General features: G+C 37.7%; 1 pseudogene; it reads left to right on the forward strand.

The window, feature by feature from the left end:
* Positions 1 to 727: 727 nt before the first annotated feature.
* Positions 728 to 19761, forward strand: LOC114006251 (transcription initiation factor TFIID subunit 9-like; annotated as a pseudogene).
* The last annotated feature ends 4296 nt before the right edge of the window (positions 19762 to 24057 follow it).

Here is a 24057-nt window from a genome sequence, read left to right on the forward strand (position 1 = left end):
TTATCCCGCAGGGAGATGGCCACACCGCAATCCCTTCTCCTCCAGTTTCTTCCTAGGATCTTGGGGACATACACACGCATGTCTGGCATGAATTTCAACCCATGTCTAGGACTAGAACCACAGTCAGCCATGTGGGAGTTCAGCAACATAACCACTATGCCATGGGCTGGCCCTAAGCAAAAGAATTTTAAGCCTAAAACATTTCAAAGAGAGACTACACAGAATTTGGCATCTGATTGAAGAGAAGAGAAAGAAAGATAAGAGAATGATGACTATAAGATTTATTTTTTCATAAATTCTCCAACTTTAATAGATTTTTTTTGTGTGTATTTTTTTTGTCTTCTTTGACTGTGGGAGCTAGTGTAACTAACTAGTTCTTGGATTTTATAAAAGCAAATTTTGATCATTTTTTTTCTCCGTGTGTGCATGGCACACTTTTTCAGAAAAAAAAGAACCTATTTGTCTTATTGATCCTGGAATCTATATCTTCTCTGGGTTTATTACATCAAAGAGAGAACCGAGTGGCCCAAAAATATCTAAGTTCTTTACATGGAAGAAAAAAACAACAAATATTTTCTATGCTTACTGGAAAACCACAACTCTGCTTTTATATAGTTACTGAATACAGGTAAATTCACAGTGTTTTTAGAAAAATAAGGCAGTGAAACAATGCTGGATAGTTTTTTTCAGACATTGTTGCTGTTTTTCCTTTTGAAGCTAGATCAAAATGTGTGCAAATAATAAAGAGAAAGTGCACATCCTTCTGGAAGCTGCATGCTGTATCATAAGAGAAGCTGGCACCTCTGCGTCCAATGGAGTCACACAGACAGCCCCACACCAGAGCAAACACACTGACTGCCCAGGTACAAGGGCTTGTTCATGCAGAGTCTTGGCTTTGTGGTGTGCACTGTGGGTTACTGCCACTAAGCTTCCAGAATTCCTCTTTTCCAGAGAAATCAGTACTTGTCTTCTCCAAAACAACTAGAGAAGAAATGGGGCTGAAAATATCTTTTACACACAGTTCCCATTTGGCCAGAAAGCGGAGAGAAGAATTCTAAGTGGTATTCGTGTCAATCTGTAAAATTCTTCAGGAGCTTGGTTTCTGCTGTCTACCATATGGCATCAAGTCACACCCAAAGATCGTGACTGCTCCAGTGTAACAACCTCAGTTGGGGTGGCTTCCACAGTGACCCACACCAGCAAGAATGTCTTGCATCTGTTTATGCATCTCCCAGTAAGTTCTGAAGTTAAAAACAAACAAAAACCTCTTAGATAGGAACTTATGAATATTAATAACATTCACCTATATATTTAAACCTCTTCTGATGAAGAGCTAGAGCACTCTCTCATTTCATCCATTTTGCAGGCTTCCTGCCTGCTGCAATACTCTTCACAGTAATGTCTCTGCTGCAATACTCTTCACAGTAATGTCTGTGTTTGCTGCATAGTGTCCAGGTTCAGTTTGAGTATCCCTTATTCAAAAATGCTGGGACTGGGAGTGTTTCAAATGTCAATTGTTTTCCTTCAGATTTTAGAATATTTGCATATACAAAATGAATATTGGGCCATCAGAAAAGTCACAGCGCATTTTTGCATAGGAAGGTCTTTTTTCCCTTGGAGATGCTGAACAAACTGCGTGTGGTATACTTGCATTTGAATGTCAGCCCGTCACATGGTCACTTGTGGCATCAGGTCGACACAAGTTTCAGATTCAGGAGTATATCACATCTTGAAACTTTGGATTGGGGATATGTAAAGCCTCCTAAGAAGTGCACAATCAACCTATATGTAAAACCCCCAAAGCAGTGAACATTTGATGTGTTTTATGTCACACCAACAGAGAGAGTTAAAGCAATGATCATTGTTGCTGTTTATAGAGTCTCGAATAAGACATTGTGTTTCATTAGTGAAAGTGCCCTGGAAAACTTGATGAACTCTCACTGGGGCTAGTGCATGCTGTTTTTCATGGTTACTGTTGCTGGTTGGTTGGTCTTTCCTACTCTCCCTCTTTTTGTCAAATATCTGCAATTGTATATTGTAGATCATTTAAAAACCTCGAGGCACCTCATTGCATACAGTTGTCAAAAAGCTCATTATCAGTCTCTAATCTTGTTATAATCTTAGGAGGTATTGTTCTACACTTTTCTCTTTTTTGAGTGGCCACTATGCTAACAAGGGATTTGCTGAGCCTGTGAAGTTTCCTTCCTTCTTAAATTGACTTTTGTATGCCCAAATTATTTTCCTCTTGAACACTAAAATTAAATTACAAAATTGTGGTAGCAAGTGTTTTCAAAATTGACTGAACCAGAGTATCACTCACTGACGGGACTGTCCTGTACCGCCTCTTTATATAAGGGCCAGACTTGCTGCCCATGGAACAGATGGAAGCAAATGAGGACACTGTCATTAAATCTCACTTGGTCTATGGCCTTCTTCCACTGGGGCCTGTGCCCAGGCCCTCTCAGCTCACACTGTCTGACCACATGATTATATGCCTGGGTGATTAGGAGAACGTGTGAACAAGCAAGAGGAATTTTCTAAAATGCTCTTAAGAAGGAAGGTTTGGAAATGAAGAGGTATCTAAAACATGTGGAGATTTTTATGAGACACACTGGAAAGCCAAACAATCCAAGAGGCATGAAAAATATCAGAAATGATAAAAAGAAAAAAAAAAAAAAAAAAAACACAGAAAAACCAAGGACGAGGCTTTGGAAAACACCCAAAATAGTATGTCAGCTCTGACAGTGATAGATAGCAATTCAGTGGTTCGGGGGGGATAGACCGGGCAGAGACCATTTCTGATACACTGTGTACATTTTACAAGTCTTGTTCCAAATATACAGGATTATTTTAGGAACTCTCTTTACAGTTTTTTCAATTTGCCAGACTCCATGCAAGCTCACTGGGGGTGGGTAGGGGTTGGGGGTGCAGAAAGCATCCCTAATGAGGTACGGTCACACTGAAATTCCTTCTCCTCCATTTCTGTTGAGATTTTTGGCATGTACACACATGTGCCTGGCATGTTTTTTAAGTCATGGGAGGACTGGAACTTAAACCACAGTTGGCCATGTGGGATCCCTCAACACCTAGGCTATGGGACCAGCACTTCTCATATTTATTAGAAATGTATATGTGCCTTTTTCCTGTACATTCAAACACATCCATTATATTTCTCTCTTACCCCCAATAACAAGTTATTTGCCATATTTCACTCTTGCAGGCGAAATGAGGGGACTTAAAAATTTGTAGGAAATGGAATTAAAGTATAAGTTTATATTGGTGCAAAAAAAATACAAACTCCATGCATAGTTTTTTTCAATACGTAAACATAAACTTTTTCAACAATCCCTCATAATCTTACTTACATATAGTTTTTTTTTTTTTCAGTTTATTTCTTTCATGGTAATGAGAGACTGAACAGAGAGAGAAAGAGCGCCCTCATCAGGTTCTCATGCTGTAATTCCCCAGCCTTCTCAGACAGCCAAAATCATGGACATGTACAGGTGGACTGGAGAACCAAGCTCACAGTCTTCCACATGGGTCCAAAATCACGTGAGCAGCTATTACTGTACCACTATTCCAGACCCTGCTCATATCTACATGCTCGCGCTGTGATTTTTAGAAGAAGCTGTTGTAGCAGTGTCAAAGCATGAATAAGATAGTTGTCCAACTTCATTAGACCATGAGAACATATGGGTTTATCTTAGAGAAAAGACCTATATATATATATGTATATATATATAAAATGTGTGTATAGTTATCATGAAAGGATAAGAAATCTTTTTCATATTTTTCACACATTGTTACAACTTACCATTTTTTGTTTTCTTTAATTTTTTCATTTTAAAACATTTTTCCAGAGAGAATGTGAACTCACCAGAAAAAGAGAGAGAGAGAGAGAGAGAGAGAGAAGGCGCACTCTCCGATGGGGCATGGTCATGCTGCAATCTTTTTTCCTCCATTTCTCCATCTCATTTTGGGCACACATGCACACAGGCTCTGTGTGTTTTACAAGCCCCTGGGGCTGGAATTTGATACCTGACTAACCCTGGGGGAATCTGGCTTTCTACGCACAGCACTTAACCACTGCGCTATAGGGTCAGCTCATTTTTCTGTCCTCCTTTCCTAAGACTGGACCACGACATAATGAGAAGTTGAATGCCTTCACAGCACAAGCAGCTTTCTTTACCCTTGGACCTTAGGCACAGAGCTAGAGAACCTGACAGGTATTTGTGAGCATTATTATTTTATTAATATGCTGTAAATTTCTCCCTGACCCTAACGAATCGTTCTCACATTGTCCATGCATTTTCAAATTCTGTGTCTCTTTCTCTCCCAATAATTCTTCTTAATACCTAGCATTCCTTTAAGTTGCAAACTTGCAATTTGGAAGAGAAATAAAAACAACTGACTCAACACATTAAATCATTCCAGCTTAGGTCAGTGGACATCTTTACAGCTGCAGAGTCTTATGCTTTCTCTTTTTAGACCAAAAACTGTTTATCTCACAGTCATTGTTATTGTCTGTGAGTGTCTAAGACATCATTCAGTGGGCGACCATCAAATGTTCCCTTATGTCAGAAGCTTACACTGTGGAGTTATGAGACACAGTCGGTTTATTACAGTTCTATTTGGAAACCTCCGAAACTACTCTTCTAATGACAAATTGGAACAAAATGAAGGAACCACTATTTTCTGTATGATTATTTCCTTCAAACTAAATATAATTTCAAATCAGGGAAGAACTTTTTTTAGAGATGAATAATAATTACAGATAATGACAACAGAACCTTAGCTGTTGGAGAGATGTTCTCATTGATCCTGGGGAAAAATTAAAGGGATTTCATGCTTTAATATAATAAATGCTCATGAGTAGAAGGGAAAGGGTAAATTCTCCAAGTGACTCGTATTTTGTTCTTTATAAGGAAATTCCATTTAACACCAGCCTAGCATTTCACTTAAAAATAACTCAAAGTAGAAGTAAAATAAAATATCAAAGAGGGTGCTTTTGTCCTAGTTTTAGAAAGTCTTATTGGTATGAGAATCAGAGTATTCAAATAATGGAAAAACAAAAATTTGTTTTTGTTTGCTCAGAGGAGACCTAAGACTCCACGGGTACAAATAAATGTGTCTTTGCCAACATGCGAAAGGATACACGAAAGGACAACTTTTCTTCATTGTAAACACTCTTAGATTAATAACTCCACAATGCTTATTAATTGACGAAATGGCCTAAAATAAGAGATCAGATGATCACAAAGTCCTTTAACAGAGACATGGCATATGAGGAGATCTAATACAAAAGGAAAAACTAATTCACTATCATTATATTTACTAGCAAAAAAGTTGATCAATTTATTATAAAGTATAATAAGACCAATGACAATGACTACATAATTAATTGTAGCTGAAAATCAATTATTGATCATGGTGAAAACCAAGTCCTATGTAGAACTCACTTATGCATTCATTCAAAACAATTAAAAATGTATTATATGGGACCAGCAGTTAGCATAATGGCTATGTCACTGGACTCCCATGTAGTTGACCATGGTTCAAGTCCCAGACCCAGTGGCTTATACTCACACTGGGTGTGTGTGTGTGCCCAAGATCCCGAGAGGAGAATGGAGGAGAAGGGATTACGGCATGGCCATCCCCACTGGGGGGTGATTTCTCGCTTTCTGTCTCTCCATCCCTCTCTGTATTTCTGGCAAGCACACGTGCCCTATAGTAAAAACCTCTCCAAAAAAAATAATAATAATGTATTATATGTTAAGATATCATCTGAATTCCCATATATTAAGTACTTGATATGTTAACTTTTAGATATTTTCATTTAGCATCACAAAAGCAAAAAAAAGGAATAATATGCATATTATGTAAACATAATTAAACATTTGGTTCTATGAATTTTTTAAGCATTATTTTTTATTTATAATTATTTTTTTAATTAACCATAGAGAGAGAAGGAAAATGCAAAAGCAAGCTGCCAGGTCCAGGGCTTGAACCATGGTCATCCGTGTGGGAGTCCAGTGCCTTAACTACCACACCACCTGCTGTCCCCTGTATGAATTTCTTTATAGGGAATGGGCATACCACAATTCCTTCTCTTCCATTTTCCCTCCTTTTGAGATTTTGGACACACATGAAATACTCACACGGTGTTTCCCAAGCCACCAGGTCTAGAACTCCAACTATGTGACTGGTCATGTGGGATCCAGCTACCTGAACCACCAGGCCATGGAACTGATCCTAACTAAATGTTTTATATTTTCTCATAAGATCATTTCCCCTCCAAGTTTCTCTTTTCATCTCCCATATAATGCTTCTGTTGAAAACAAGACTTTATCTGAGGAACAAAAATTAACCCACGGATTTTCACTGTGACAGAGCAGTTACAGAAAAAACTGAGATGAATAAAGTTTCAGAAGACTTACTAGTTGTCCCAGATTGTCAGTCACACTGCTTTAGAACCTCCTTGCCAGCATTGTGAGGTGTAAATGCCTCTGGGCAGCTTGGAAATAACTGCCGCTGACCAGGAGATTAGGTACTAAAATTTGAGATGATCCTTTGAGAGGAAGGCTATGTAGAGCGCAGATGGACTGGTTGCATTTTATTCAGTAAAGAAAGACACGAAGAAGAGGGTGAGGAAGAAAACATCTAGAAATAGGCCTGTCAGATGTCTAGAAATGAGAAGACTTAATCCAATAATGCTGCGCGCTAGAATCCAAAAAACTACAGATAAAAGATAAAACTCAGGATTCCTGTTTTTTTTATGCCTACCCAATTCTGGAAGTAGAAGAATGGCTATAGTTTCCACATATGATGATGTTAATTGGCTTCTGCTACACACATGTCACAGATTCAACCATTAGGTCTACTGTATTGGAACTAGAACTTCCCTGAGGCCTATATCTGAAACTTTGGTTTAGAATGCAAGCACTCTCCAGTTTGGGAATTGCCATGGTAGATGAGACTCTTGTGTTACTTTTTTTTAGTTGTCATTTGAGACACCCTAAACTTCTACAATCATTTGTGCATCTGGTGTGGTTTTCAAGCCAATATGTTCAAAATAATACCTCAGTTTTTTTTTTTTTTGAATAAATATGGTTGGTTGTCAAAGCCAATATGTTCAAACTAATGCCTCAGTTTTTTTTTTTTTTGAATAAATAAAGATTTTTTATTATAAATTTTTTTTTTCTCATCACAACACACATATGAATTTTCCATCCAAAATACACTGTGCATTGGCTCAATCAAGCACATCAACATATATGTTCTCAGCAAATGATTTCCCAATTTTTGTGTCCTGCATACCTTGCCTTTTGTTTTGCCATCCTAGGTTCCCCATCCCCACCCTCTGCCATGTCCCATCTTCCTCCTCCATTGTCCCTGACATTCATGATTGCCCTCAATGCCTTCCGCGCCCCCCCCATTCAATTGTTCTACCAATGAACTCAATTAGTCTAAGTATATCCACTAGCTAGCACAGCTGACATATCCTTACACATGTATCCAAATCTGATCCTAGGCATAAACCCCAGGGAGTAGAATGAACATACTATAAAGTAGACCCCAGTTGTGTCCATACAACTCTCTTCAGTCATCAAATGTGCATTTTTTTTCCTCCTGCTTATTACTTTTTTTATATTAAATTATATTGCCTAACACTCATTCCCTGAGTATCATCACAACACACCAAGTGTAGTTTCCCATCTAGGATAAACTACATAGTGTCTTAATCAAGCATGTCGTCACCAATACTGTTCCATTTCTACTTTCATACATATAAATATGTTTTTTATCCTATGTTTGACCCTCAGCCCTTTCCCCCTCTCCCAATTACTCTATCTCTGCTATAGACAGCTATCCTCCAGAGGGGTCATTGAAAATGCGATACCTGCGAGTAGAGGGAGAGGGGCCAGGAGTCCAAAGTTTTTAACAATAGGGAAAATAGATTCCATTCAAGGTTGGATCAAGTGTGGGTCTCGTGCAGTTCCGCAACTGTAGGTGAGTCTCCATGGAATACAGTTTCAGGAAGGCGGTTCTGGCAAGCAGAGTTGACCATCAGTTGATGCGGCACAGCAGCCATCTTGTGGTTAGCAGGAAGAACAATTTCAAATGTCTGAATGGTTCCATATCCCACTTTCTTAACCACTGCACTAGAGTGCCTAAATGTGATAGGCTCCAGTACGGAAAATTTCAGCTCAGGTATTGACTGCCTAGTTCCTGTTATTTATGCATCTTATTTTTAGAATTGCATCTCTTACATTAAAGGCAGTTATCCTTCTTCTTAGATGATTACTTATAACTTTTTTAAGGAGGGAAAAATAAATTTCCGAAAAACTTTTGATTTTAAAGTATGTGCATCAAGGAAAATGTTTATTCCAATTATATGCTTTAATTACTTTTATAAGCAGTAGTGCCACTACTTACATACTAAATTATTCATCTATGATTTAAATTCATGAACAATATCCAGCTCTAATTAGCACTTCTAATCAGCTCTGTAGTAACAGTCTTGCTAAATATTTGTACTCTCCCACCATGTTATTTTACAGAGGTTTCCTGAATTTAATCATTTGAGTATCACATTGAATTTAGGAAACTAGGCAATCTTCTTCAGCTGTTAGTAAGATTCCTCCCTAAAAATGAAGTAGTTTAGTTGAAATGTCTTCGACATTGAAGAATGCAACTGGAAAAAAAATGTAGATTTTCTGCATGAGTGTTTAATGAAAGATTCTAAATGATATCATTTCAATTGTTAACTTAGAAACATATGTGACTAATAATTTCATTTCTAAGATAAAAATAAATTTGCCTAAGCAATTGTTCAACGAAACTCCGACATTAGGCAATCAATCTATTTTAGGTTTACAAATGACTGCTAAAGTTCTAAGGAATCTCCTGGAGGAGAAAGTTAATCCCTGAATGCCCTGTACATATTATACTCACTACTTAAATTCCTTCCTTGTGGGTACCTTAAAATTATCTATTAAATAATTCTATATTATCTGTTCAAAAAGTAATTGCAGTAATTTTACTTCTTTGAAGAAAAATAATTATTTGACTTTTCTAATTAAAGGATTTACTTCCCAAGCTAATTATATGCATACAATTTTACTCAAGAAATTCATTTACTTTAAATAATTCACAAGAGCATTGATTTATTCATCTTAGACATCTACAAGTAGCCAGAATTTAATCATTTTGAGGAAATGAAATCAAATTATTATCTAGTATGTTGTATAATACTATGCATTGAGAGACGTTTTCATTTTTATTTCTTTTGGACTTAGTTTTATCATCTCAATTGTTAAAAATAGGTACAATTATTTGTTATCCCTTCTCTTCTAAAATGTAAAAATTATAGAGTTAAATAATTACATACCTTTCTCTCAAACTTTCAATTGTCACTGTGATATCTGACATCAGGCCAGAGTTCCATGGTGAAGAATTTAAGGTTTGTAGCATAGAACTAGAGGACGGGCAGACATTTCCCTTATAAAGAGTAAATGTTCAAATGTGAAACTTCATAAATGAATAATTCCAAGGACCAGGACACCTGGGGATTTAGGAACTGGAATTCTGATATTTCTGGCAAGCAGAGGTCACAACTGCACCAGTCCAGATATTTCCTAACTATAGTAATAATGAGACAATACCTAAAACCCATCTAATAGTATTCTATAAAGGATGGTAATTATATGCTTTCATTGACAATAATGGAGCTTTATAAGAACGTCAAAATTAATCCATCTCCTATGTCTTTAAGAAGAGTTATGTATTTTCATGCAGTGATGGTTAATTTTATATGTCAACTTCACTGAGCTAAGAGAAACTGGATAGCTGGTAAAACATATTTTCTGGGTTTGTCTGTGAGGATGATTATGAAACAGGTTAACATTTAAACCAGTAGGTGGAATAAAGATCTGTCATTACCCATGCAAGTAGGAATTATCAAAACCATGAGGACTTAGAAAAAATGCAAAAAATAGAAAGACCGCCGCCGCCACTAATGCCTCAGTTTTATCACTGATAGCAAAGACAAGTCCGGTTGTAGAGGTGAGTACAGGACTCCTGTCCTGTCCTGATGAGCATGTGTACACCTGGCGTGTAATATACTTAGACTGTGTTATCAACTGACCTTCTAGAACAAATGTGCACATGAGCACAGCTCTCCCCCTTCCCCCACTGTTTTATTCCCTCTACATTCGACACAAATTTAACTCAATTCCTTATATTTACTTTGACTTCCAGGAGAGGAAACCAGTAAATGTACTTCTTACCTCGGTTCATATCTGCAGTAGGTAAAGTGCTAAATTTGGCATTTAAAATAATTCCTTGTAATGGAAGGGGGGGGTCTCAAAAAGTTCATAAAAATACATATTATAAAAAAATTATTTACAAACTTCAAAATTTTTTTGCACCAGAATAAACTAATATTCTAATTCCATTTTCCACAAACTTTTTAAAGTTCCCTCAATAATTGTGTACCTTAGGCCATGCTTGAAAACTAAAACTCATTGGGGCCAGCAAGTGACATTGTGGTTAAAGGTACTGGATTCCCACATGGCTGTCTGTGGTTCGAGTCCCAGACCCGGCAGTTTGCTTTCTCTCTGTCCCCTCTCTGATCAAATTTTAAAAATAATAAATAACGTTAAATAAAATTATCCCTTAAAAAGGAAATTTAAACGTGCACTACATAAGCCTATCTTCACGTACTCATAATACATCTTTTGGTCTTGCCATTTACCATTAAGTTTGAGGGAGAGAATCTTGAACCTTTTTCCAGTTTACTTATCTTTATAAATATATTTGTTATTATATATAAATATAAATATATTTCCCTATTAATTTATTTATTTTACATTCTTTCATTAAGCATCATCACACCATGCAAAATGCAATTTCCCATCCAGAATACACTGTAAAGTAGCTTAATCATACATGTTATCATCAATAAGTATTTTCTATTTCTTGTTTCTTGTATCTATCCATCTATATATACATATATAATTTTTCCCCTATTTCTCACCCTCTGCTATTTCCCTCCCTCCTCCCACACTGTTTGTGGTATCTGCAGTTGCTTTCCATTCCTTTTTAATTTTTTCCCACATTTCATTGATTCACAAAATACGTTAATCTAAATACTTTCAATACTGAGATCAGCTGATATTTACATATCTGTGAACACTGTTGACTTTAGGCATCAAACTCTGTGGGTAAAATGAATATACTATAAAGTAGTACATGGCTGAGGCTATATAGAAAGTGGTCACTACTGTAGTCATTAAATAGCTATTTTTTTAATATATTTTTTAATTTCAAGAAAGGCAGTTTTAGCTTTAATAAATCAAAATCAAAAAATGTTAAGAGAACTTTGCTTAAGACTTAAAGCCAGGAAACAGGTTAGGATTTTGTTCAAATAGTAGGTACATGAACCTGTCCACAACTCAAGAGAAAACAAAAATCCTTAATTCTGGAAAACAAAGCATAGAAGAAGATCAGTAATGTTTTAGTCAAAAGTCATGAAATTCTGTTTCAGCAGTTCAGCTCATGTACTTAATCCTCTGTTGTGGTCTAATCTTTCCATTTGAATTTTGGAAGGTAATATTCAATCCTAGACTTGTCCCTACCATTAAGCTGGCCATTTTCTTAGTTGTTTTAGAACTCTTATTTCTTTGTGTCTGACTTTAGTTTTCTTGATATAGCACTCCCTTCAGAACTTCTTGGAGAACTGTTCTGCTGTCAGTAAATTCTTTCAGCTTTTGTTTATCTGAGAATGTTCTTATCTTCTCTTCCCATATGAAGGATAATCTTGCCGGAAATAGTATTCTTGGTTGAAATTGGTTTTCACTCAACACTTTGAGTATATTTTCCCATTCTTTCCTTACTTGCATTGTTTCCAATGAGAGGTCCACTGCTAGCTTGATGGGATATCCTTTATAGGGAACTTGACGTTTCTCTCTTGTCAATCTTAGTATCTTGTCTTTGACTGGTTTGGGTCAATATGGCTATGATGTGTCTTGGAGAAGATCTTCTTTGGTTGATCCTATTTGGGATCATTTGTATTTCTTGGGTCTGGATCTTTGAATGCCTCTCTAGGTTTGGAAAGTTTTCTTCCAGGATTTTATGGAATAGATTACCAATGCCCTTATTAGTCTCTTCACTTTCTGGGATACTGACTCTCTAGATGCTTGGACGTTTAATGGTCTCTAGTATTTCTTGTATATGATTCTCATTTGAGGGGTCTATTTTCTCAGTCTTTGTGGTAGATTTTACTAGTCCAATGATTCTGTCTTCTACATCTGAGATTCAATTTTCTGTATAATCTAATCTGTTTTTAATACTTTCAAAGGAGGTTTGACTCCCTGTATTATAGCCTTCATCTCCAGAAGTTCCATTTGATTCTTTTTTATGTTTTGTATTTCTGCTTTCAGCTCTCGCAAGAACTTCACTTCCTGGAACCTGTCGGCTCTTTTCTTCTGGAATTCATTGTCTCTCTTCTCTTCCATCTCTGTTAGCTTTATCAATATGAATATTTTAAATTCTTTGTCAGACATTTCCATGAATTCCACTGTTCTGTATGTGGATGAAGAGGAGTTATTCTTTTCCCTTGGGGGAGAGTATTTTCTTGGTCTCTCACATTTCTCGTGCCTCTGCAGTGATTTCTAGTCATCTGATGGGTTATTCATTTCTTCCTAATTTCTAGTTCAATCTGAGCGAGCAGAGGTGTGCAGGAGGAGGTGGTCTGCAAACTCTTTGCTGTTCTGTTTTTCTCCCTTCGTGCCACAGATTCAATGGGAATTGAGGAATATGTTGACCCTAATAGTGCTTGGATGCTTAGCTATGTTTCACTTAGACTCGTCTAGATACTCAGTGCATGGAGGCAGGGTGACGTCTTAGCAGAACATCTTCATTTCTCTTATTCCCTGAAAGCACTAGATCTCAGCTGCCATGGAGAACTGTCTCCTTCTGAAGCCCAGTTTACTCATTCTAATTGGATCTTCTGGTCATGGTATAATTTAAAGACTGTATCTCTTTTAAAAAAAAGTTCATTTATTTTATTCATTATACAGAGTGCACGAATATGTACCAGAAGGAGAAAGAGAAGAAAAAGAGAGAGAATCACTTTCAACAGGGCCTAGTCATGCTGTGATCCCCTTCCCCCAAACTTTCAGCTCATCGTAATCCTGGGCATACCTGCACACGCCCAGCATATTTCACTCTGACCCAGGAACCCAGGTGCATTGTCAGTTGTATAGTTTAGAGCACTGCTAGAGCCTACAGCAGAAGTGGGGCCTGTAGACCTGTCCTCAACTATTTGTAGATGAATTTTCAGGGTCTTGATGATAACACATCATGATGTTCTGATCATTTTACTTACTATTGTTTTCATAAACATGAGTACAAGTCTCTCTCTTTTCCCACTTTTTTGCCCCTCTATACTTAACACGAACTTAATTCAATTCCCTATACTGTCTTTGATTTCCAAGAAAGAAAAACCAATAAATGCACTTCTAGGCTCTGTTCATATCTTCTAGTAGGTAAAGTGCTAACTTGGGCATTTAAAATTCCTTGTTCTAGTGGGGGGATCTTAAAAAGTTCATAAAAATGTATATTATGAAAAATTATGGAGGCCAGCTGGTGGTGCGGTGGTTAAAGGCACTGGAATCCTACATGGCTGACTGTGGTTCCAGTTCTAGACCTGGCGGTTTGCTTTCTCGTTTTTTTTCTCTCTCTCTCTTGCTCTCACTCTGTCCCTCTCTGATAAAATCAAGAGATTAATTAATTAATTAATTAATTATTTTAAAAATGCATGGATTTTCATGATTTTTTGCACCAGAATGAACTAATATTTTAACTCCATTTTCCACAAACTTTTTAAAGTCCGCTCACATTATGATGTACCCTAGGACACATTCTCATATGCCACTGAATCTTAACATAGGACTCTCTTTCCTACCCAATCTCAGCTGAGACCCTAACAAGAAGAATCAATTACTCTAATCTTAAAAAGTGAAGTAGTACACTCTCAAAAAAGAACTACAAATATAGACTTGGGAGGCCATGACGATTGGAAAGGATTAGGGAGAAAACTATGGGTAAGCTGTGTATTGAAGCCCTGAGAGTACATGCTGCTTTTGCTCCATCAGTCCTGGGAGGAGTCCATGGGATCTTGCAAAGGGCCTGGCCACACAATGGACACCCCATCTTAAGCAGGCCTGGGAGGTACAAAAGACCAGACTATGACAGGCCACGAGCTCAAACAGAGGAAACAGAGAGTGTTTGCAGACATGGGAGCACCTTGTTCTTCAGAGTTTGTCAGGAAAGGAAGATGCTTAAGGGTTCTGGTGGCCTCTGTAGCATGAGCTTCTTGGTTATACCCCAAATCTGAGTCTGATCTGTAGGACCCTGTATAGGCCTTGAGTTGCCATAGGTCCCACCCTCCCTGCCACTCTTCCCTCCAGGTCCATCTCAGGCACCCACTATCTCCTTAGACCTGAGTTTGCTGACTTGTCCCTGTTTTCCCTTCAGGATGAGCACTTCATTAAGCCATAGACCCATAGCATCTACTCAGAAGACATGGGCCTTCCCAGTGGGCGTGAACACTCAACACCTCGCCACCCCTTTACTCACAATGTTTCCATCTGGTCATGAGATTTCAGTGAAGGTCAGCGGGTTTAGCGCTAAATTTTATCATGCCTGAAGTACAAAGAACCAATGTTTTTCTTTGAAATTAGTTGATGTCAACTTGGATTTAATCATCACAATTATGAATATTTTTCATAAATATTTAAATATTTATTCTAGTAATATACAACTTATCAAATAACTAAATATCCAAAGACTAATTTTTGAATAGAAAATATTCATTGAAAAAAAGTTAAGTCCTCCTCTTCTTCATGGACCTGGCCTACAAGCAACTGCACCACCACCAGAAACATGTTGAAATGATCATTACATACTAGACTCATGAAAAGAAAGCAAGTGAGTTACTTTAGAACAATGAAACACTCCCCAAAAAATTCTCATGAGAATTTTAAAATAAGTCTCTTTCGAGGTTTCTCCAGGAATTGGAGTTGTCTCTGCTAATGTATCTCTAACATAATTTTTCTGCTGGCCACTTCTCTGAATCAGTTTGCTCTTAACATTAAGGGAAATGTCATGCGCTACAAAGGCTCTGTGGTGGTGAATGAAAATCATCAGGCAAAAGTAAGGAATCATCAACCCCATAAGGAATCTTTTGACTCTACTGAGCAGAGAGGAGAGGTTAAAAAAAATGTTGTTCATTTTTTAGATCATGTGTTGCCTCTGAACACAATTATGTTACTGTATTTTGAACTCTAGTTCTATTTATTTCTTCATAAATTCCTTGGCTTAGGTGCATAGTTATGGGTCACAACCACACATTTTAAGATCTTCTAAGTGTTCAGGATAAAAGCATTTTAATAAGGCATGTTGAGCTGTCACTTCAAGAATCTGAGCAGTTACAGGTATGCATGATCATTACTCCCTGCTCCAAGACCCTGCCTTACCCTACAAATGCCACAACGAATCCTGTTCGAATAATGGCACTGATTTTGGTTCAAATAAGGTGCATTTTGAGGCCAGCAGGTGGGAGTCCAAGCTATTAGACTTCCACATGGGTGACCGTGGTTTCAGTCCAGCCCCAGGGACTGGCTTTCTCTCTTTCTCTCTCTCTCTTGCACGCATGACCTATAGCAAATTTTAAAAATAATAATAATAAATAAAATTAAATAAATAATTCTTTTTCAAAAAAGAATGTGCATTTCATTACCAATAGACACATTAAAATTCAATTATAATAACTGTGAAAATGTAGAAAGTAAAAACATTTAAATAATTACATTTGAATCTGTCCAGCATTCAGAGTAATTCATTTTTACAAATTGAAGGTAATTTTGGATTATGCCTCGTAACTTATGAAATCTTTGGGAGCACAATTGAGTCTTCTCCATAAAAAGAAAATAAATAATTGCTTATTGAAATACATTAGCTCGTTTGACCCATAGGTTTACTACTTAATGAAATGGAAGAGTTAGTTTATTAGTTGCATCCACGACACCACCCCCCTTTGGGTCCCTTAAAATGGTCAGGGAGAATTCATTTATTACACAGTTACGGCCTTCCCTCTCATCCCGCATGGTAGGACTGCAATAATTACCACAGCTGTTTCCATGGCATCTTCCCCATCCTATCACATGGGGACAAAGGACTGGCCTGTGTAACTGGAAAATTACTTGTTTTCTGCCTGTTCATTTTTAGCTCTGAGATCTTTACACTTCACTGGAGAAAGGCTTTACTGTCTGTGACATGACATCATTTATTGGTTGGTTTAATTATTTATGATCAGAACATTTGCTTAGTCACTCTTCCATAGACCACTGTAAATCTAATAAAGGGTATTAAAGCACTAGAGATCATCTATAGCCTTCATAAATCATTCCTAGTTTGGAGTCCCTTTGTTGAATATTGCAGGCAACCATAGGAAGGAGAAAAATCTAAACCAATTTAAAAATTATAATCAACTCAGTTGATCACTAACTAAAAGAATAAATAGGTCTATTTTTCTAACTTCATTAACATAAAAATTTTATTAATAAATAAAATTAAATAAATAATTCTTTTTCAAAAAAGAATGTGCATTTCATTACCAATAGACACATTAAAATTCAATTATAATAACTGTGAAAATGTAAAAAGTAAAAACATTTAAATAATTACATTTGAATCTGTCCAGCATTCAGAGTAATGCATTTTTACAAATTGAAGGTAGTTTTGGATTATGCCTCGTAACTTATGAAATCTTTGGGAGCACAATTGAGTCTTCTCCATAAAAAGAAAATAAATAATTGCTTATTGAAATACATTAGCTCGTTTGACCCATAGGTTTACTACTTAATGAAATGGAAGAGTTAGTTTATTAGTTGCATCCACGACACCACCCCCCTTTGGGTCCCTTAAAATGGTCAGGGAGAATTCATTTATTACACAGTTACGGCCTTCCCTCTCATCCCGCATGGTAGGACTGCAATAATTACCACAGCTGTTTCCATGGCATCTTCCCCATCCTATCACATGGGGACAAAGGACTGGCCTGTGTAACTGGAAAATTACTTGTTTTCTGCCTGTTCATTTTTAGCTCTGAGATCTTTACACTTCACTGGAGAAAGGCTTTACTGTCTGTGACATGACATCATTTATTGGTTGGTTTAATTATTTATGATCAGAACATTTGCTTAGTCACTCTTCCATAGACCACTGTAAATCTAATAAAGGGTATTAAAGCACTAGAGATCATCTATAGCCTTCATAAATCATTCCTAGTTTGGAGTCCCTTTGTTGAATATTGCAGGCAACCATAGGAAGGAGAAAAATCTAAACCAATTTAAAAATTATAATCAACTCAGTTGATCACTAACTAAAAGAATAAATAGGTCTATTTTTCTAACTTCATTAACATAAAAATTTTATTAATCTGATATCATGCTTTTGCACTGAGTTGCAGGAACATGGACCAAAAATAAAAATGATCACTGTGAGGGAGAATCCTCACAGCCATGTATGGTAACATGAAATATGACTTGACAGCAAGAAGAATAATGCCTTGAAATTATCCTTGTTCTCTTTTTTCCCTGCACCCAACCTCATCACTATTTCAGTGATAATAACCATCCAATTAGGTTCTGCAGGAAAATTATTTACAGAAAAGAAACAGAACCCAAAGTTTAAAATGAATGGAGTAATCGGCTTAAATGCAATTTGAGCAAAATAAAGTCAAGTTGTTTATTTTTTTAGAATTGCTTATATGTCATTTATTTATTCATTTATTTTAATTTGACGAGAGAGAGGAAGTGAGAAAGCAAGCCACCAGGTCTAGGACTCAAACCATGGTGGGCCATGTGGGAGTGTCCAACACCTTAACCACCACGCCACCTGCTGGTCCCCAAGTTGTTCACTTTTGATAACTATATTAACTATAACAAAGGACATAATAAATTTAATGGTTTTCCATGTTTTTCTATGCAAAAATGCATCATGACTTTTCCAATGACCAATATTTGGTTCCATGTACAATGCACTCAACGTCTTTCTGTACTGAAGACACCAAGGAAAGCAACAGCGAATAGAAGAGAAGCACAGTTACAAGAAAGAAGGCAATAAGGGAACTATAATTTCTCAGATATGCCTACAAATATTTTTTGTTAATAGTGCGAATTTAGTTTCTAGAAAATTTATTCCAAGAAGTTACACCTTATATTTTTCTTGAAAAATGCCAAGAGGATGTCTTGTCACTATTTATATGATGTTTTAAAGTTCCTTATTATTTACACAGCATGATAACACTGAATTTTCTACCCTTCTATTTAAGAATATTAAAAGGAACACATTCCTCGCAAGATATGTTTACAAACATAAGTGGAAGATTCACAGAGGAAAATGAATAAACCATTACATGTTTATTCCTCCTCAGTGGATGCTAAAGAGAGAATGAAGTTGGCCATAATGAGAAATAAACTGAGTCGCAGCTCAAACATAATAAAAATTTTAAAATGGTTCTTTATTCTACCAATTTTCTTGTCTAAATAGGATAATTAAATAATCTGGGACAATGCACATAAGAAGTGTATACTTGTGATAGAAAAAAAAACGTAAGGTTAACAAAAGGACAAGGCAGATTCAAAGACCTCCAGTATTGGTACCTCCAGTACCTCAATATTGCCCTCAGCGATGCCTGAGCCAAGGTGCTCGGAGCTACCATGGTGAAGACTATATTGCTTCCAAATATCTCGCTCACTGGTACACCAAGAGGTGGAAAAAAACACACTAGGCAAAGAATTTGCATCACAATCAGGACCAAAATACAGTAATGTGGGTGATTTAGCTCTAGAAATAGGATCACTGGATTTCATAGTGTCTTGGCAAGATGACTTCCCCCAAGGACATGCCAAAAGGCATGCAGATAATAGCACTAATGCAGAAAGATACGGGGATTACAGGATATGTTGGATGTTGAAGTTTGCCTTCCAACATGTGACCCAAAGTCTAGATGATGCAAAAATGTATTTATGTCATGCTAAGAAAGCTACCATTAGTGCAGACCATGTGTAATTGGCTATCCAATGTCATGTGACCAGTCTTTTACCTATCCTCCCCCAAAATATTTTTTTATTAGATATTGCAGGTAAAGAAATCAAACGCTTTTCCCATTAATCAGGCCATATTCAGGCCCTAGAAGGTCACTTGATAGATACTGTTTAACAGCGCCACACTATAGGCATTGTCTTTACAAAAAAAGACAGCTACTTCTGCAGGAAGAATAACTGTTCCACAGTTAAGTGTTGGTTCAGTTACCAGAAGACTAAGTACTCCTAGGAGACCAAGTACTCTCACAGTATGCACACCAATCCTACACACATGTTTGTTTCAGCCAAGGTAGAGACTCCACATCCCTCACAGGGCCTCGGTTTATTCTATAGATGCCTACGTCACAGTCCCCAGCTATGAATGCAACAATTCCTGCAACATCTGCAGTGCAGAATGTTCTGATTAGTCTATCACTAATTGGGTCCAAAAACATTCTTATTACCACTAATACGGTGTCATCACAAAATACTACCTAGGAATAATCAAGTACGTTGAAAAGAAAAAGAAGATGAGGAGGAGGATAATGACAACTACAATAACTTGATGCATGGAATGTGTATCTTGGTCTTGAATCCATTGGATTGAAATTTGAAATGCACACTGACTGCCTTCAAGCTGTGCTTTAGAAAACATATAGTATTTAGTGATTAAATATGGTTAACCAATCTTTTCTATTGAAATTTAGAATTTTCTTTAATAGGATTAACTAATGGTTTTTCATCAACCTTTAAGTGCAAAAATAAAGTTGTCATTTATTTATTTTTTTCTTTTTTTGGAGAGGTTTTTGCTACAAAGTGCGTGTGCTCGCCAGACAGACAGAGACAGAGAGACAGAAAGCGAGAGATCATCCCCTAGGGGGGATGGTCACGCCGCAATCCCTTCTCCTCCATTCTCCTCTCAGGATCTTGGGCATGCATGTATACGCGCCCGGCGTGAGTTTAAGCTACCAGGTCCAGGACTCGAACCATGGTCGACTACGTGGGAGTCCAGTGACATAGCCAGTACGCTAAATGCTGGTCCCAAGTTGTCATTTATTTTAAAAAATACTTAAACATTGCAATGACTACACAGAGAGTTCAAACACTGTCAAAGTCAGAGCCTACTTGCTCCACTAGATGAGAGAGACTAGTGGGACCAGTGTGTCAAAGTGATGACTTTATTCATGTCAAATACATCCTCAGTTTTGATGTGGACATATATGCTTATTTGGAATTTTATTTCCTTCAGCATAGTATTAGTCAGTTATGATTATTTCATTAAATGAAAATCCAATGAGATTCACCAAGGATCAATAAGAAGAAAAACGTAGACTCACCATCTCTTCGATTAAGCCTGGCAAACCCAGGGCTATGACTGCTAGACAGCTCTGAGGAGCTGCTGAAGGACGACGGAGGCAGGTTAGCGGCCAGGGGCGCATCACAATCTGCCAGGAAGAATATCATGATACAGTTACCTCACAGATCGCAGCTTTGGGAGTAATAATAGCCCCAAAATAACAATAACAATGATAATGAGACATGAGCAACCACTACTGTTTAATATTTAATATTGGTATTGCAATAGAATTGACACAGAGCAAAATTTCTGATAATGTGTTCAGAATTTTCAGAAGGGTGTAATTCTATTAGTTCTGACAAATACATATATATAGCCACGTGACCTCTACCACGACGAACACATAAAACAGATCTTACAGCCCTCAAAATGCCCTCGCATCCCACATTTTTCCAACTCTGCCAGTTGTCTGGGTGCAGCACCAATCCAAGACTACTTTAAACTAATTTCAATGCTGGTGTTCCTGAGGTTTGCACATGCACATGTAGTATGATTCTGTACCAAAACCTTGACTGTGGTTGGAAATTCTCACAGCAGCCCCAACAGAATTTGAGGGGAACAGAGAGTTGGAGTCTGTACCGGGTGTTCAGATCAAAGTTACTTGTGGGAAACCAAGATCTATCTGGTGAACTAGGAAAACCCCACTGCAGTCTCTGCAGAGGGGACACTGGTGGATACTTGCCTGTGGGGGATGGGGGTTCCTCTCTGTTTGCTGGGTACCTCTAGCCTTCCAGAGAACTGCCCTTCCTTTTCAACCCAAGGACCCCTGCCTGTCACTCTTACCTTGAGGCACTCTTACCTGTTGCTTGTGCTCTGACCTAAACAAATTGCTGATGGCGTTTGACCACAGTTACCTTACTTGCTGGTGAGAGTGAGGACGCCCAGGTCCTTCCTGCTCCTGGTGTCCACTATTGCTAAACTTGAAGAGCCCCTAGAACTATATCCACCTTGGGCTACTCCTTCTCCAAGTAAGTTTGAGCTACTTTTGTATCTTTCAATCCAATCTTGAAATCATTTCACTTTCAGGCATTCCATGACACATATTTTCTCATAAGAAAGTTAACTCTATTTTACAGAGTGGTTATTGATCTGCTTGTTCTAAATATGCTTTCTGTACTATGTCATGATATTTCTGTTAAAGAGTAATATTACACCCTGAATATATCATTAGAATATTCTGAACTGTGGGGCCAGCAGGTGGTGTGGTGGTTGAGACTCTGGAATCCCACGTGGTTGTCCACGGTTTGAGTCCTGGACCTGGCAGCTTGGTTTCTCACTCTCCCTTTCTCTCTGTCTCTCTCTGGTCAAAATTGAAGAATACTAATAATAAATTAAATTCAAGATAAATAAATCTTTTTTTAAAAGATTCTGAACAGCATATTTAGTATACTTTTTTTTCTTTGTGAGGAACTTAAGTTTACTGAAGGAAAGGAAGCACACTGAATAAACAATATTGCTGTGATTTGGCAAAAGGTCAAGTATGTTCGATGAGATAGCTGTAAGAGGCAGCCCAGGGTTTCACCTGCTGATTGATTAGGCCAACTACAAGAAAATTCAATCACAGAATCTACTTGAGTGAATATGGTCTCATAAAGGAGTACTGGAATTACAGCAGCTTCTCTAAAACTATGCTCTGCCATTTGACAGTGATGTGTCTGAAAACACGACAATAGAAAAAAAAGGTAATTCCTTGTGAAGCATCTATTTTACAGTAGTCGAGAGCAGGGCTTCAATGATTAGTAAAACCTACAAAGTAGTTGATAAACATTTTTCTATGTATTTCCTCAAGGAGATGTCAGATAAGGGAGTCAGACATTAGGATTACCAACTGTAACACAGTAAGAGCAGCATAATCTAGCAAAAAAAAAATACACTTAACATGCTTGGCATGAAAAGTATCCACTATTTTGGAACCATATAAGCAAGAAGACCACAGAATCAAGTGACACTGCTAGGAAAGGTTTGCTTGCTCTATGGTTTCCTGAAATTTCCCCCCAATATTTCCTCCACAGTAGAGCCTTCCTTATTCCCACCACCACACATGTTCTCTGGATAATCATGGGCACTGAGGATTCTCAGAGCCTGGCAAATATGCCAAGAAAAATAGAAAAACACTAACTTTTGGGCTTCCCCTATAACCTAGTGGTTAGGGGAGATTTCTCTCTCTTTCTCTCTCTCTTTCTTTCTCTCCAGTGAACACACACGCCTTCTGGCAATTTAATAATAGTAACTATGAAGAAGGTAAAATACAAGAAAACAACTAAGTCTGTATTCCATCTTTTGTTGGCAGGTCCCATTCCACCGCAAGTGGTCACAACAGTATTTCAGGGGAAGGACATCATTAAGGGAATGTTGCCTACTAAGTCTATCTGTTCTATGTTGCTACCCTCCATTTTTGCTGGAGGAAAAAAAAAATCCAGGGACATCTAAAGTAGCATTCAAAAATTTTGGATATGGCTGGCTCCATGGCCTAGCGGTTAAGGGATTCAGATTTCACATAGCTGACTGTGCTTTGAATCCTGGCCAGGTAGCTTGAAAAACATGCCAAGTGTGTATATGTGCCCCAAATTCTGATAGAATCAAGAAATGAAGAAAGGATTGTGGCATGACCATGTCCATTGAGAGATGCTTTCTCCCTCCCTCTCTTTCTGCCTCTCTCTATCTCTTGGGAAGCGCATATGCCCTCTGGCAGTCAAAAAAAATTTGGATAGGGGCCAGCAGGTGGCATGGTGGTCATGGTGGTGAACCTCCACCTGGCTGACTGAGGTTCCAATCCTGAACCTAGTGGCTTGAAAATCATGCCAAGTACATGTATGTGCATTCCCACAACTCCATGAGAGTGGAAAAGGTACTGCATCGTGACCATCTCCTCAGGGGGTGATTTTTCACTTTCCTTCCGTCTGTCTCTTTCCAGAACACATATACACCCTATGGCAAGCCAACAGGTAGTGTCGTGGTTAAGGTCCTAAACTACAACGCATTTTACCACAGTTCAAGTCCCAGGCATGGCGGCTTGAAACTTACACCAGGTATGAGTGCCCAAAATCCCAAAAGAAGAATGGAGGAAAAAGACTGTGGTGTGGCCATACCTCTAGATGGTAATTTCTTGCTTTCTGTTTCTCCATCTCTCCAGTGAGCATACATACACCCTATGGCAAAAATCTCTTAAAAAGATTTTTTTTGGATAAATACTATTCTAACACAAAAAGTGTAAGAACCCATGATACTTATGTGCCACAATATCTTTTCATACAATTGTCTTGCTCTTTTCACAAGGCCTTGGGATTCCTGGGTATATGTCTAGTTCTTCTCAGACATGAGCTGTTTGAAGGCACAAGTCTTGCCTGACTTTGTGTGCTATGTGTATGCATATACACATACACAGACACAATTATTATGTGTTAATAAAATGTAAAATAAATACTGTGGAGGGCACTGCATACGGAAGCCATCTTGGGCTATTCACCATCTTGGAAACCATTAGGCTTCACTTCCCCACTGAGCAAACTGTTTCTCAGAAATCATGTGACCAACTGTTCTCCCCAG

The sequence above is a fragment of the Tupaia chinensis genome, unplaced genomic scaffold (genome assembly GCF_000334495.1).
Source record: "Tupaia chinensis unplaced genomic scaffold, TupChi_1.0 Scaffold146604_1, whole genome shotgun sequence".
Classification (NCBI taxonomy): Eukaryota; Metazoa; Chordata; class Mammalia; order Scandentia; family Tupaiidae; genus Tupaia; species Tupaia belangeri.